Genomic DNA, 16,811 nt, shown 5'->3' on the forward strand with positions numbered 1-16,811 from the left:
TTTCTGAAAGCCAGCAAAAATACCTACGTTTTGATGTATAATTTGTGGAAGTTGAGTGAAAATTGAGCAAGTAGCAAGAAGTTGTTCGGACATGAAGAGAAGACTGCGAAACCTACAGTGGCACACTGGAAGCCAAGTGCATAGCAACCATAATAACGCATGTATTTTGTGAAAATCACAAAATGAAAGTCAAAACTTAAAGAGGGATAAGATGAAAACGGTAACAGATATGAAAAAGCTGAATCATTCATGAATAGCCCAATAATTTGTGAACATTTTAAAATTTGAATGGTTGTTCTAGGCGAAAGTATGAGAATGTAGTTAAGTTTCAAAAACAAGCAAGTTTTAGCAGAATTGTGGAAGTTTCCCATTCATTTCAATGGGACAAATTAAAGGAAAAAAGCTTAATATTTTTAAAAAGTATAACAGCATAAAATACCAAAAGTCATAGCCATCATTAGCAGAAATAGCAGAATAGTTTAAAATTTGAACGGTGAAAATCGGCTGAAAATTGTTAAAGTAGTTAAGTGCCAAAAACGTACAAAAGTGGCAACTAGAATAATAAAGTATAAAGAATAAAGAGAAACAGGAACTCAATAGTGTGGATGCATAAAGCATCCACACAATAAAGTATAAAGAATAAAGAGAAACAGGAACTCAATAGTGTGGATGCATAAAGCATCCACACAATAATAATAATAATAATAATAAAGTATAAAGAATAAAGAGAAACAGGAACTCAATAGTGTGGATGCCTCCAGCATCCACACAACTAGAAAAATTTGCATTTCCTGCGAAAATGCAGTGTGGATGCTGTAAAGCTGAAGCTGTCTGCTGAAAATAGTTGAAAATAGCTGAAGAAGCTGAAGAAATCAAAGTCAGTGTTTAAAAAGTTGCTGAAATTTAATAACGTTGCAGAACAACATCAAGTAAACAAAAATGTAATAACTTAGCAGAAATGCAATAACTTAGAAGAAACATAACAATTCAGCAGAAATGTTGTAGTTTACCAGAAGCTACAACTTAGCAGAAATGAAATAATTTAGAATAACATAACTTAACATAACATAATAAACAAAAGTAGTGTAACCTAGCAAAAATAATATAATTTAGTAGAAAATTAAAAACTTGGCAGAAATATTACAAGTTATCAGAACTGCTATAATTTTGCAGAAATGTAATAATTAGGCAAAACTGTCAACAGATAACAGCTGGAAAGGCTGAAGTAACCTCAAAGTTACTTGTTTAACTGTTAAAAATTACCAGAAACATTAGAAAAGGAAGAAAATCAGCCAGCAGATAAACTGATGTGGAACAAAACCAAGGTAAAATTGCAGAGTTTACACAGCTGGTGAAATCTAAAAATGGCAAAAAAACCCAAAAAAACCCCAAAAAAACCAAAACCCACACAAACAACATTTAGGTAATAAATGTACAAGATGCTGCGGTCAGAGATAAAAACACCCCAAAATAATGTTATTGAAATGCCAAAGAGTGGAAGAAAGTTTAGAAAGTAGAAAACCAGTAGTAGAAAAGTAGAACATTCAAATATTTTTAGAAAAATATGATACAAAATATTTACTCAGTTGTTTCCAGTGATTACAGTAATGGCATACAGAAATAAAAATCCCATTTGGGACAAACAGAAAAATATTAATAGAAAATGCAAATCAAATGAATCTAACATCTATACAAACAATTGAAGCATCTGTTGGAATTGTGAACATATCCTTGTTTTCCATGTTTATGTTTATGTCCCTAAGATGCGCAGACACATGATAGGCTATTAACTGCAAAAATATACACATATATAAACAGCAAGTGAGAGAGAAAAATATATCCTCTGATTTGCTGGAGTTTTGTGGAAATACCATTTGGCAAGGATAAACAACATGTTCCAATGCCACATTAAAAATTTTCAGAAGCTTCATTTTTTTTTCAATTAGTTTACAGTTTCCTGATTTTATGATAAATATGGTACCAATCTACAAAATACTGTCGAAATGAAGTCCACATTGTGATATATTTGAGGTGTAGAGAGTCACACAGCTGAACAATCGATGTGCATATTTAAAGAAACAGGGATCAAATAAAGAACATTATTGTGGAATAAATTACAGTGAAAATAATCACTGCTTTGCGTTAAAGAGTGACTTATGATGAGGTATTAATTGGGTTAACTTTACCTCTAACAGCTTTTCACATAGTGCTGTGACCAGGATGAAATCCATCATAAAGTAACTGTAAACAGTAGAACCATTAGCATGAATGTTATGGTTCTACTCTGATCAAAACTCAAGTCAGCTGTGTGACCTGATATAAAATGATAAAGAGAAACACATATAAATGGATGTGACCTTTATGAACTTTTCAAAATGACTTTATATGTCTGACCCATTATCTATACATATTAGAGCAGATGTGGAAAACCACTGTTAGACCTACTCTATACTAATGTAGTTACTGACACCCCATACTAAGGCAGGATTCATACAAACACACATTATTTATTCTCTTAAACATTTTCTTTTTTCACATTTTGAGATTGTGTAATTTCTATAAAGAATATGTGTAATGGTTCAATAGATATAGTTATTTAAATGTCCATAATAATCACATGATCATTTTTGTACATCCTACAATTCAAGATTTAGAGCTGTGTGTTTGTATGAATTCAGCTTGCTATACTTATAAATTTAGATATATTAATCCACTATTTACCCAAACAAGTTACATTGTTTGGGTAAATAGATTGGGTTTGTCCTACAAAATAATTATTCAACAATTTAAAAAAAACACAAAAAACATCTGCACATTAATCCAGAGTTCAGTTTCATATGTCTGATATTGTTTGTTAAATCTGGTGACACAAACACAGTCAAAAATTCATTGCTAGTGTGACATGTGGTCCTTTTTGTCTTTGACCAATGATATGCTGGTTACTTGGACCAGTTTAGTATTTGCTGTCACAGAGGAATGTTAACCATAAATCCAAAAGACAAAACTGAAAAAAATATGTTAATTGCAAACATGTTTTTGCTTAGTCAAATGATTGAAATTACATGGAAACTGTCACCTTACAGCCTCATTGTAAAACAGATGTTTTCCACACAGTTAACAAAGCTCCACCACATCCGATCACTGCATATAAATGTAAAATAAAAAATTAAAAAATTAAAAAATTAACACAAGGGAAGACTTTTGATTTAATAACTAAGCTTAAAATAAGTGTTACCTTTGAATATTTGTGGGAAAAATCTGATGCTACCCCAAGAATACAAAGCCACACTGGAAACGATGACAGGCTTGCAGCCCTCTGTCTTCCTGGAGTGAGGTGCCTGATCAGTAGCAGTGAGTTGACAGAAGTCGGTGTCTGTAAGAGTGGCCAAGCACTGATACTCTGTCCACTTGCGTAGAGTCTAAGAAGCTGGAATGCAGGCACACAGGAAGAGCTTGTTCTAAAAAAAAAATACAGAAAAAGGAACATTTTATTTGTGTTTATTAGAAATAAGTTATAAAATTAACAATGTTGAAATACCTTATAGGTGCTGCAGGCCACATAACCAGAATCCAGAGCAATCTCACACTCACATGATGGTGAGGAAAGACATGAGCTCTGCAATGAGGTTTGAATGTCTCAGTTGGGACACTGAAGAACTCAGAAGACAGCAGTACCTGCACAGAGAGACAGAGTAGAAAAAGCATAGATTTGTAATCCATAATGTGAATTAAAACTCAAAAAGTGTCAACAAGTATAATCATTTGAGTGTGTAATTCTTTATGCAATAAACAGGAATTAAATTAATTAAATGAATTAAAAGCAATGACATTTTTTTAATCAAAGATAAAGAATCATACCTCTCTCTGCTCTGAGGATCACTGAGCATCTCTGACAGGAAATACAGTTTCCTCAGTATCAGTCATCATTGATGGTCTTAGAGGTGTGTAGTGTGGCAGCATGATGATGGTCTCCAGATCAGGCAGGAGGTCAGGTGATGGGTGTGTCATCTTCTCCATTGAAGACACACTGGTATGGCAGTTCATAAAACAGCAGTCTCCTTGTGGCATGTAGTTATCTGTGCAGTCCAGCACTGATGGATCAGGTTTGGCTCAGCAGTTCATGAAGATGGTGTTAAGATGTTGTTGTTTCAGCTGAGGATGGTGAAGTTCGAAGGTTTTCCCACAAAGGAAACAGAACTGTGTGTGCCCTGTCTGAAAAAATACATCTACAAAACATAAAGTGCTTTTAACACACCACCCACCCTCCCCACCCACCCATCTCAGCCCCCAAGTGTCTATGTAATGCTGGTATGGGGTGTCAGTTACTAAATCTAATTAGTGCGTCAGAAAGCGGGGGCTACACCTAAAGCCCCCGCTTTCTGATGTCTTTGTTTATTAGCAGCTTTTTCCAGCTGCTCAGAGAATTCTGACTTGGCCTTTATCCACCCAAACCCAAACCCACCCGGATAAAGGCCAAGTCAGAAAATGGATGCAGAAACTTTCCATGTACTTCTAAATCAGTTTTTATACATATTCTGTAAGCTGTAAAATGTTTTCTCTACATAATTAATCATTATAAACATCTCTGGTAGCCTAAAGATAGTTTAAAACTTTTAACATTTTTACCTGTAAAACATGATAAGCAAAACCTCATTCATCCCAAAAACATTTGATTCTACAAAATTTACTATAATCAAGAAAATATAATTGTCTGTTATTATTCATGTGACCCATAATAAATACCTGCATTTATCTGGGATTTATTTATTTACTATTTCATATTTGAAAGCCCTTTGAGGGGAAGCTCTCGTTTCTTGAGATACATACATCAGAGTAAAAAAAGTATCAAAAAAGGAGATGACAATTAACATCCATGAAAAAATGCATTAGTAGATTTAGTCATTTAAAACATGAGAATAAAAACATAAATTATGTCCGTTTAATACTTTTTGCAGCATATTTCAGATCTGAGGTGCATGATAACAGAAAGCAGATCTCCCGGCTCTGCATGAAGTACAGCCATGATTTGGTGAAATGATTAATAACATTGCAATGAGAAAGGCTCTTCTTACAGACACAGTAGGGAAGACAATATGAAGAAATATGATTTTTCAATGAAAAATCTTTTTCATGCTCTACAATCAGTAAACTCTGTAACAAACATGATCTGTAATTGTTTCAAAACTCACCAGACGACTTCATGATTGGCTGGAGGACAGGACACAAAACACAGGGTTGTGGTAACTGTAATATGTTCTCAGGACACCTGAATGGAGACTTTGCTGTGGCTGAGAAATAAAAATGAGGTCAAGCAGGGTGTTCTTGTCTGTAGTGGCAGAAGTGATCAGCTGTGAATACCCTCTTGACTGAAACTGCTCCAGAATCTGTTTTCTTCCACTCTGTAACTGGTTCTCATTAAAATCTCCACACACAATTATTGGATGACAGTCCATTATTTCAAGTGAATCTAAAAGACTTACCAGGTTTTGCATGAACGGTGTCAAACTGTAGTCTGGAGGTCTGTACACAACCGCAATGAGCGCAGGGAATGGAGCCTGAACCTTCAACACTAAAAACTCAAGATCAGTGACATTATGCAGATACTGTTTTACCTGAACCTGAAAATGATTCCTCAAATACACAACAACTCCACCACCACTTCTGCTGGCCATGTGAGGAAAGTTTGTGTAGGACACATGTCTGTTGCGTTTGAACATGGTGTAGCCGTCCAAATGAAGACTGTCTGCAACAAAGGAGCCTTGAGGTGAGACTCTGTGAGACACAAAACATCTGCTAAACACATTTCATGATGACTCTTGATGTCACTGATGTGAGATGGTAAACCCTCCGTATTGTGATGGATCAGTGTAAGAGTGTCAGGTCTGCTGGCTGTTTCTCTGACCTGAAGAAGAGGCATCATTTCCTCAACGCTGGCTTCTCTCATGGTTTGGAGCGCTGCAGTTACCTCGGGATTGGCGTAAATCTTTTTCTCATCCAAGTCCTGCAAATAGAGTCCACTGAGAGACGTCACCCTGCTGAGAGCAACATAAGCCATACCTGGTTCAAAAATGTTCTTCATTGAAACTACAGCTGTCTGTGTTGTAAGACCCTGAGTTTTGTGAATTGTGCAGGCAAATGCTAGCTTTACAGGAAACTGTCTGCGTACCGCTCCTTTAAACTTCAGACTCTCCTCTGCTCTCTCAATGTAAACCAGATCATCAGATGCTGCATTAGCACTGCGGGTGTTTCTTACAGACTGCCAGTTGTCCATTCTGAGCCCCAGTTTAATTATGTGTCCATCATTTTCAGATCTCACCACCTTTATCAGTATACCAAAAGCACCGTTAACCAAACCGTTTAGTGTGTCCAAGTTTCTGGTCAGCATCACTCGGGCTCCTTCAGCGACGTTCAGGGTGTCGGGTAAATCATTTCGCCCACCTGTAAATGGTTTGTCTCTTCGTGCCATTCTGCCTGTACGTTTATCCTTCTGGAAATCGTCTGCAGTGATGATTATGATGTTTGAATGAAGCTTCTTGAGCGTATCTGTGTTGTGGGATTCAACATTCTTGTTGGTGGCATAAATGTGTAAGACCTCGATTGGACATTCTTCTGGTGCAGTCACAGCCTGTGACAACAAATCTCTGTCGCACTGAGAAAGCTCATCTGTCTTTTCTTTGACTCTAATCCTGTTCAACATCTCAGCAAAGGCCACATCATCTTTTTGACGCATGATCTCGGTTAGAGTGATCATCTGAAAATGTTCCTGCCATAGGTCAATCTGTTCTGGATCGTAAACACAGAGAGGTTTAGACTGTCGCACTGGTGGCAGCTGGTAAAATCTCCAACAGCTAAAACTGACATTCCACCAAAAGGTCTCTGAGTGCCTTTGATTTGTTTCAGTCTTGCATCCACATAAGCAAAAAGGGTTTTGAAACCATTGAAATCTCATCAACAACAATAATTTCAGCATTTATAAGCTCACATCTGACTTCATCTAGTTGGTTACCAAGTCCTTGAATGGGTGGTTTCAGACTCCTGGGTAGTTTCAGTAGAGAATGTAACGTAGAGCCATTGATAGAAAAAGCTGCTGTCCCGGTAAATGACGTCAGTAAAACAGTTGGATTTGATATGTCAGCTTCTTCTGCATTAGCAGGCAGTCTGCTCAGGATCTTTGATGCTTCAGAGTGAATACATTTAATCAGATGTGACTTTCCAGTTCCTGCACCACCGTTGATATAGAAGAAAAATGGATCTGGGTTCAAACCACAAACTCGCTGAATACACCAGTCTCTTATAGCATAGAACACGCAGGCCTGCTTCTGGTTCAGATTCTGATACATTACGCGTACCACAGCTGGATCGACTGCAGGTTGTTCTCTGACGGCTCTGATCTCTGTTACAGCATCAGACTGACGACTGTAGTCGGGAACATTCTCCTGTTCGTTCTCATCATCAGAATGTCTCTCAGGAAGATTCTCATCACATTGCAGCCTCACAACTTCAGATTCAGGAGCCAGATTACACCATTCATCAATAACAACATCCCTATTTTGTTCAAACTCTTCCAGTGCACTCTCAATATCCTCAGAGTTCTTCTCATACTTGTCTTTATTTCTCTTCACAACCCTTTTTACGGACTCACTGTGGTCTGAACATGGAAGTCGTACAAAACCTGAGTTGTAGAAGGACTGATAGGTTTGGAACCCTTGTGGTTTCAGTTCCTGCTCTGATCTGTGTGGAAGGTAAAGTCTCAACAGTCGTCCATAATATTGCTCGGGATCTTTTTCCTGTGAACAGTGGTAATACCTGATTATAGCTGGTTTATCATTCTTTTCGCCTTTGTACAAATCCAAGCTGGTTTAGAAGAGGAAGCACATCTTTTCCTTCATTTGGACCACTCACCAACCGGCACAAGGCAGCAAAATCAGCCAGGACATTTCCTCATATTCTGGTGTCTCAGGTCTGCATTTGTATTTATCACTCAAACTTGTCATCCAAATATTACAACTGTCATGTGTTGTGGATTCCAGGTAGCTCATCGGGCGACTCATTTTACTGGGTTATCATCTGTTGGTACAAATACAACACTGCGGGAACATTTTTCATTTTTAGGCCACAGACTCGAGTCACACACTCCTGTGCACTGATTTTCTCTTTTTGAATAAGCCTGCATCACAGCTCTCATTTCATCACATTCATTGACCGTGTTCTTATCAGAGTTGTCAATAACTGTCTTTAGGTATTCAGAGAGGCCAGATTCTTTCTTCGTTATATATTTACAGAGATATTCTATACATGAATAGGCATTCAATATTAACGAGACATCTAAATTAGAGTTCCAGGCTTCAAGCAGGTGTGGGTTGTAATTGTTGATCCAACAGTCCTTTGGGTCACGTTTCAGAATCAGCGCTGTTTTCTTGTTTATGTCTTGGAGGCATTGCTCATACTCATTCATTGTCAAGTTGCATCGTGACAGAATCTGCTCTATGGTGAGAGAAGCAGCTTCAGGTTCCTTCAGCAGGTTCAACAAAGGTCTGAGTTTGGCTTTTGCAGCTTCAGTGTCTGAATCCTCATCCTTTCTCACAATCATTGTTCTTGTGGATGGTGGTTTTGGAAACCCAAATCTACAACCAGAGTTCACACTCTTAAAGCATGTCTTTGTGTGGTTTTTGCTGTGCTTTTGTAGTTCAGCGACTTTTTGTGCAGTTCAGGCTGTTTTTCTGGATCAGGAGTTGAGCTGAGATGTATCTGTCCACAAAGTCACAGACAGTTTGGTCATCATCCACATCTACTTCTACCTTTTCTCTAATCCACAGCAACATGTGTATATGCGGACTACCTCTGTGCTGGAACTCAACTCTGTAAAAGTAATCAATGATTTCACCAAGGGGCTGTGCAGGAGAAAAAAGCAAATCTCTGAACAAAGCCTCAACACGCTTATCAAACATTCGCATTGTGGTTACTGGATTTGATCTTAGAATTTCACACTTTTCTGACCAGTCCAGGGCTTCAAAATCAACCTCTTCACCTTGCTGTCTCTTTATTGCTTGAATCACTTCAGGCCATCTCATCTCAGCAGCAGAGAAAGTGACAAAGAACTGAGGTGTTCCTATTTGACGGACCATACTGAATAAATCTCTGGTAGTTTTCTGCCAGTAAGCTGGAGTTCCTCTGAGTGGCTGCATAAATCTGATTGCATCTTTATTTCTTACCAGCTTCTCTACTTCTGTCCTACTTTGTAACATTCCTGATGTGATTTTGCGTCCATCTTTCGTCATAGTTTTACCTTTCCTTAACTGTATTGTCATGCTGGAATTAGCCAAGTGTATTTCAGTGACAAACTGTGAGAAAAACAGGTAATTTGTATCTTTAGCAAATCTTGCATCAATGTTGAAAAGCCTTGACTTGAAGTAAGCACTCGGTGTGAGCTTGAGACGTCTCTTTTCATCCAGTGTATTCTGACCAGTAGGAAACTGCACAGGAAATGCCATGGCTTCCAAATGAGGAGTTCTGAAGAAGCTAACAGGATTGTTTCTTTCTGCAGGAGCCACACAATATGTGTTATCAGTGAAACAGAGAATCTCTTCTGAAATGTCTACAGGCTGCAGACAACTTTCTAGAGCAAAACCTCCATTGTTCAAATCACTTTCTGGTTCCTCAGGATTTTGTTCCTCTGGTTGTTCATCACAGGATTGCATATTAATAGCTTGTTCACTTTCAGACTCACTTTCGCACAAAAGGGCATCTTTTTCATAGTTGTCAATTTCCATTAAATCTGCTTCATCATAATCATCACTTCCCATGCTGGCTTCATCACTGCTGTCATCATCAGGTAACGTTGGATCACAGAGCAATGCATCATCTCTGATAATAATATCTGTGTACTGTGGATGAATTTGTTTCAGTTTACGCAGGGCTTGGATCAGTTTAGACCAGGTGACAGTCTGGAACAGCTGATGGCCTTTGTAGCACAGTCGTCTTTTTAGCTTGATCCTCATTATCTGTGATTGGTTTCTGAGCCGAGGTAAAGAATCAACTGTTTGTTGGACTTCAGATGGGACACACACCACATTACCACGTATGAGTCTTTGTCTGCCCTTTGGAAGAGGAATAATCTTAGCAAATGGTATGCATTTGGCAATCAGATGTCTCTCCAGAATGTTGAGATCACACAGTTCAGCTGGGATATCCTGCAGTTCTAAACCATTGACAGCAGCAAGCCTTGGCATGCGTCCACTTTTGAGGGAACTGTGACACGTGTGACAGATATACTCCTTTTTTCTCTCATCAGGAAAGCTGCAGTGATCATTACATGCTTCATCACACATATGAACAAATTTACCAGTTAGACACTGCTGAGCTACAGTTTCGTGTTTTGAGTAATTGTTTCTTTTGCAGATTTTCACCTGATTAGGAAAAGAAGCTTTTAGACAAACAGTACAAACATAAGATGGTGCTGACTTAATGTTTGATCTGAAACGAGATATGGCCTCATTCATTAAAGTGTTATCTGACTGACACTGTAAACTTTCAGCTGGTCGATGCATCTGACGATATTTTCTTTTTATGTTCATTGCACATCTGATATTATGCATCTGTCTAAAAGAAAAACCGTTCCAATATTTTACTCTCATTCTTTCTCTCATATTGTCCTTGTGTTTCTGCTGAAATTGTCTCTCTTCTCCATAACGTTTAATCATGTAAGATCGTTTTTTCTGTTTAAATTCTTCACTTTCTTTATATAGATTATATACATATGACCTCATGTAAGCTTTATGTTTCTCTCTGAATCCAGCACAAGTTCTGTATATTCTTCTTATACGTTCCTTCTGCTGTTCTTTGAACATAGGAGATTGTCTATAAGATTCTTTATATGTTTTTCTCATACGTTCCTTCTGCTTTTCTCGGAATAACGAATCTTCTTTATACATCCTTATGACACGTTCTCTTTTTCTCTCTCTAATTTTAGCACTATCTCTGTAGATTTTTCTAAAATGTTCTCTCTGTTTCTCTCTATATGTAGCATTGAGTTTATACAGATTATTTTTTGTACACACTCTTTTTCTTACTGTGATCAGAATCATGAGACTTTCTACTAGAATCTTTTTCTTTGCCTTAAAGCTTTCATCAAAAGTGTACGTCTGTCTTTCTTTCTTTTTCTGATTTTCCTTTCTCTGTGGAAGATTTTCTTGGACCAATAATCGTCTCCCTAATCTTTCTCCTTTGCTGTTTATTAAGCTTCAACAGTTTATGTGAGAGTTCCTCTGTTGTCTCAGTCAAACAGGAGGCAGTGTTTAAATCATTCTGAGGAACAGATTCTTTTGTTACCTGAGTGTCTCTTACAGAAGATGCAGGGGTTTCTATTTCTAAATAATCATAAGGACGATTGTTCAGCTGAGCAGCTGGCTCATTTGAATAATCCACTCTGGATGACATCACTTCAGTGACTAAAGTGTCGGTCACAGTTTTCTGTGTCTGCTCAGTGGATTTTGGGGTTTCAAATTCAGGTTCATTTAAAGCTGGTGCTGGAACAGTTGTAGCTGTTTGTCTGTTTTCATCATCATCTCTTTGGTCAGCAGGGTTTTCACTGTGAAACTCGACAGGCTGTAGCTCATAAGTGCAGGATGGCGCGATGCTAAACATTCGGTACAAGCGTTTGATCCTGTCAATCATGTCGTTAAGACGTGTGAATTTTAACATAACTGCAGTTCCACCACTTACAGCTAGCGACAATGGCATTCCTGTAGACTTACGTGGGTGAGGGTCAAAATATGCATATTCACCTGAAGTCAGCCTGCAAACTGCAATGACGGTTCCTCCCATGACTAGCAAAGCATAGCGAACCACTGAAGCCAAACACTGTAGTCCCTGTTCAAGGCTCGGAAGATGATTTGTACCATCAAATGTGCCATAATGAGCAAACTGAGACATGTCCACTTGATACTCGTGTTCTGCGGCTGGTGACCACTGTGGGAAGCTCATCACAGGCGAGAAACACGCTGTTCACAAACCTCTTTCTGGCATCTGAATACACGGCATGGCCTTTGTCCAACACACAGTTTAGATCTGCTCTGGTAATGAATTCATCCTCGTGTAAGAATGACAGGAAAACCAAACTGTTCGCCATGCATTGCTGATTCCTGTACTTTCCATACTTAGCAGCGGCCTGGCTTCGGGACGCACAGATGCTACTCACTCGTGGACGACTTTCACTGTTTGTAACCTGTACATGAGACGGTCCTGGAGCTTCTCCATCATGCTGCGTTTGCACAGTTACCTGGGGTTCAGTCTGGATTACCTGCTGTACTTTAGCATCTGGCACACATGCTGAGGGAACACCTCTCTTTACCACATCTGCATAAGACACTGCGGCTGTCTGAACGCTGCTCTGCACTTCTGGACTGGGAATACTTGTAACAGACACCTTTACCTCCTCACCGCTCTGAGAAACATTTACCTGTTCTTTCTGCTTTTGCCATCTAAGCTTCTGGGACTGTGACCTTTGACTTTTTCTTGGCATTTTGTGCAAGTACAAACTGGACCTTATATGTATTTATACACAAATGTAAACAAAACTCAACCTGTAAACACTGAAAAACTGATTCCTCAACTTTCTCTTAAATCAGAGCTTTATCAGAATTGATGTAAAAGGCTCACTTAAATACAAACTCAATATTTAGTTTAACTTATTTAAAGTTCTTTGAAAACACTTTGGTCTGTTTTATTGTACTTTTTCAAAAACTGTATATTATTACTTCTATTTTTTTAACCAGACTGGATAACAAATTGGTCTATACTTCTGTAAAGTAATATGCAGAATAAATCTCAACAATCAACAGGCTATAATTAAACTCTTAGCTTTTAAGTAGACTTTAAATATCTGAAAGATTTACACAAAATTTAAAGCAAATATAAGGAGCTGTGATGGTGTGGTGATCAGATGACAGGCTATGGGGATTCTTCAGCTGGACGTTCTGCAGCAGTCAGGAAACAGGAAGTCTGGGTTCTCAGGGCAGCCTCTAGATGACAACTGTAACTGAATACTTACACTGAGTGACAAAAAAGGGTTTGTCCTTAAATAATAATAGTATAAACTTGTAGTCAAATGTTATAGCCAATGAAACAGACTTGAAAAATATATTTGGATCCAATTTATTGTTTATGTGAATATAAGTCTGAATGTATGTATTACAAAATAACCAGATTATCTTATTACAAATAAACCTTGAAAAAGGTGTGTATTTTATATAATTTATCAAAGTAACAGCACCCGTAAGCCAAACTATCAGTGTTTATTCCAAAGTGTAATGTAAAATTAAAATGACAAATGTAGGGCTCTGTAAGTAGTTTCTACAGTGAGTTCTACTGTTCTGTAATTCTATTACTGTATATTCAACTTTTACTTGTAATTTCCAGCAAAATGACTGGATGTGAGAGAGTTTAACGACAGGAAAGATGGAGCAGTGAGAGCGGAGATCTCTCAGAATTCTGAAAACAGATTGACGAAGTTCTGGTAACTTCAATTCCAAAAACTTAGATTCTGGTAAAACTTGATTTCAAGTCACAGGATTGCGTTTCAACTCAGGTTCAAGCTTGTCAACTTAGATAGAGCTCATGGCGGAGAAATGATAGAAGATAGAATGGCTTGTCAAAAAAGATGGAGCAGGGAGAGGGAGAGTGATAGGACAGACTGAATTGCTTGTTAATGATAGAGGAGAGGGTTTTCTGCAGCAGGTCACCTGTAAGACAGAAAGAAAGTGGAATTAGACACACTTCCAATAAACCTGGCTTTACTGTATTTTTCAGACTATAAGGCACATTTAAAAGCCTTTAATTTTCTCAAAAATAGACAGTGCACCTTATGTATGGTTGTGTTTACTGATTTCAAACCAATTCTATGTGGTACACGGCACTCACGGCATCTGTCAAATGTTTTAGTATGTCTTTGGTAAGCTACAAAGCAGCACCACTTGATGTATTGTCGGAGCATGGCTACCATAGTCAGCACCCTCGTAGAGTAATTCGTACTGTGCTTCAACATAATATGGTGTGTGTGTATAAGGGCCTGGCACCTGTTGAGAGCCATGCTTATGAAGCAGATTTCAAACTGATCAATCCACATTCATCAATACACAAATCCTGAAAAGTGAGTGTATTCTGTATTTTATGTCTTACAACTGAACAATTTTGAGAGTTATTGTAAATGAGTTGAATAAAGTTTGACTTATCTGTTTTGTTTGACTTAATGTGCCTTAGAATTTAGTGCACCTTACAGTCCGAAAAATACAGAACATATATATCATTACACACTGAAGAGTTGTACAGTACATTATTAGATTCAACTGAATGAAAATGTTTAACATATGGTGGTGGAACATTTCTAAGGACATTTTGCATTCTATTAACACAATAAAAACAAACAGAGTCTGTAAACCAAGATGTGGTGCTACAGTAACTTACTGTAAACATTATATGGTCAAGCTAAACCCACACAATGAAGTCAGAGCAGACAGTTTCAGACCACCTGGTTTAAACACTTCACATGCACTCAACTCACATGTTCCTAAATGCCCAAAGGTCTCAAATTCCCGATTCTGTGTGTACTTACCTGGTACAACACTATATCATAATGTCTGGGAGCCGTTAACATAAAGTAAAAAATAATTTACTCAGTATGACTTTTGGCAAAATGAAAAATTTGAGACAGATGACTCCTATACAGCAGTTTCTACATATTTCAGTCAAATATGGGGCATGTTTAATACACACCCCGCTAAATCTACAATAAACTTAGCATGGCCGATATTAGGGCCTAATTAAAAATGTAGTATGATGATAAGAGAGATTTGTAAGTCTGGAAATGTTTTCATAGACTTTTCTATTATTTGATAATTGCCAAGAGCTGTGCTGACTCACAGCACTAAACTGAATCTCCTATAATGAGAAACATTTCCCAGCACTGCACATCAGACAAACCTTTACTTACCAGACTTGAGACGATCAGATCAGCAGTCTAGAGAAAGGAAACAATTCATCAGATCACTGTTTGATGATTCAGACTGTTGAGCCTCTTCACACACAATCCAATTTACTGTGACACAAATTAACTAGTAAAATCCTCAATTACTTTAAGGCTTTATGAGCTTACTGTAGTGTAAAGAGGAGATAAATGAACTGCAGCGTCTCACATGGCATGTGTAATAAAAGCATTCATTACTACAGAAATGCAAAGAATAGCCATCAATTGGCACAAGTGCAGGATATACCAAATATTTCTACACAGAAGCCTTGTGGCTCCAACATTTTCTACAACAGGTCAGTTCTAATAAAGTGTGAAAAACCAAAACTTTTAAAAATGTTAGCTACAAAGTAATTATATAAATCAGAAGCAACAGAAAACCTCATCATGTCTGACATGAGTATGTAAATCTTAAAATACATTTAAATATTAACATGTTACAATAGCAGAGGTGCACCATGTTTTGTAATTAAAATTAAATGTCTTAAAATATTACACTAAAAAGTCATTTCATTGTACACGTTGCTAGGAATATTTATGAATTTTTGCAGTGTACCTTTTTGGCAACTTTTCTATCTAATTTTAAAACACATTATATTCACTAAATAAGTAATAAACTAATTAGACACACTGGCTGTAATTTACCTAACAATGTCCACTCACACCTCTGGTTCTCTTCGTTTTATTATTACTGTTAAAGCTATTACTTATACCGAGTCAGGCAAAATACTTCTACAATGTTCTGACTTTAATGTAATACATCAGAATTTGAGAGACAATATAAATCAATACCTGTGCAGCTCTTAAGTGTTTGAGCAACCACTTATACTGACTCCCCTAAAACACTTTAATTGTTTTGTCTGCTACTTAAATCCACAAACATAAGCAGAAAATGAACAACTGTATAAAGACATCTGACATTTAGTTATGTTTAGATTTGATAAGCCATAAGAAATTTAAATCATACATAAATGGGCTATTAAACTTCAGGGACATTTTCAGGGAGAGTCAGAGGGGTCCTGTGTGGGGCTTTGCTGCTACAGGTCACAAATCCTGTGTGTTTGCCAATCAGTAAATGGAAACATATCACAAAAGGTCAAACTACTGTATGTAAGTCGTCAAATGTGCTCACATAATGCCAGGTTCATACTGCTTCAGTTACAATCACTGTTTACTTACCAGCAAAGGCAAAACCAAAGATCTCGTTCACTCTGTGTAACAAAAGACAAAGCACAAAAATACAGAATGAGACAACTCAGATCAGCATCACAATCAATACTACATCAATCTGTGTAGTCCAAAAGATTCAGTACACTTCTTTGTTTACCACAGCAACAAACAACTCACCTCTTTTTTTTCTACACCTTATTAAAGATTACTGTCTTCATTAAGGTAAAATGTGGTTTCATCCATTTGTAATAAGCCACACAAGTTTCTCAGTTATGTGATAGCTCTATTAGTTTGGTGCTATTAGATAACACAGATTTAATAAGCAATGATTTGCTACACCTAGCACTGCACACTTTATCAAATTGATAAAGTTTAATTTAAAAGCATGAACAATCATAAATGAAAGCTTGGATGATATATTTGTAGGCTTCAACATTTCAGTTGGTCTGCATTCAAATTCTGCTTCCTAAAAATATTATCACCTGCACACAGTATCATTTAGTATCATTTAATATGCTGTTGTTTTAAATATGTACATATCATATTAATAATATTAATGGTGCACTGCAGCATTTTATTTATTTGAAGGTGGCCTTTTATATTTTTTATTAACTTCTCACTT

At 37.3% G+C, this 16,811-nt stretch overlaps 1 long non-coding RNA gene across 1 annotated transcript; it reads right to left on the reverse strand.

Annotated features, from left to right (window-relative positions):
* Positions 1–13,713: 13,713 nt before the first annotated feature.
* Positions 13,714–16,370, reverse strand: LOC120438000. The gene is made up of 3 exons (XR_005611571.1): positions 16,199–16,370; positions 14,987–15,013; positions 13,714–13,739 (listed from the first exon to the last, which is right to left on the reverse strand). It is a non-coding gene; the product is annotated as an uncharacterized LOC120438000 (long non-coding RNA).
* Between the last annotated feature and the right edge of the window lie 441 nt (positions 16,371–16,811).

The sequence above is a fragment of the Oreochromis aureus genome, linkage group 3 (genome assembly GCF_013358895.1).
Source record: "Oreochromis aureus strain Israel breed Guangdong linkage group 3, ZZ_aureus, whole genome shotgun sequence".
NCBI lineage: Eukaryota > Metazoa > Chordata > Actinopteri > Cichliformes > Cichlidae > Oreochromis > Oreochromis aureus.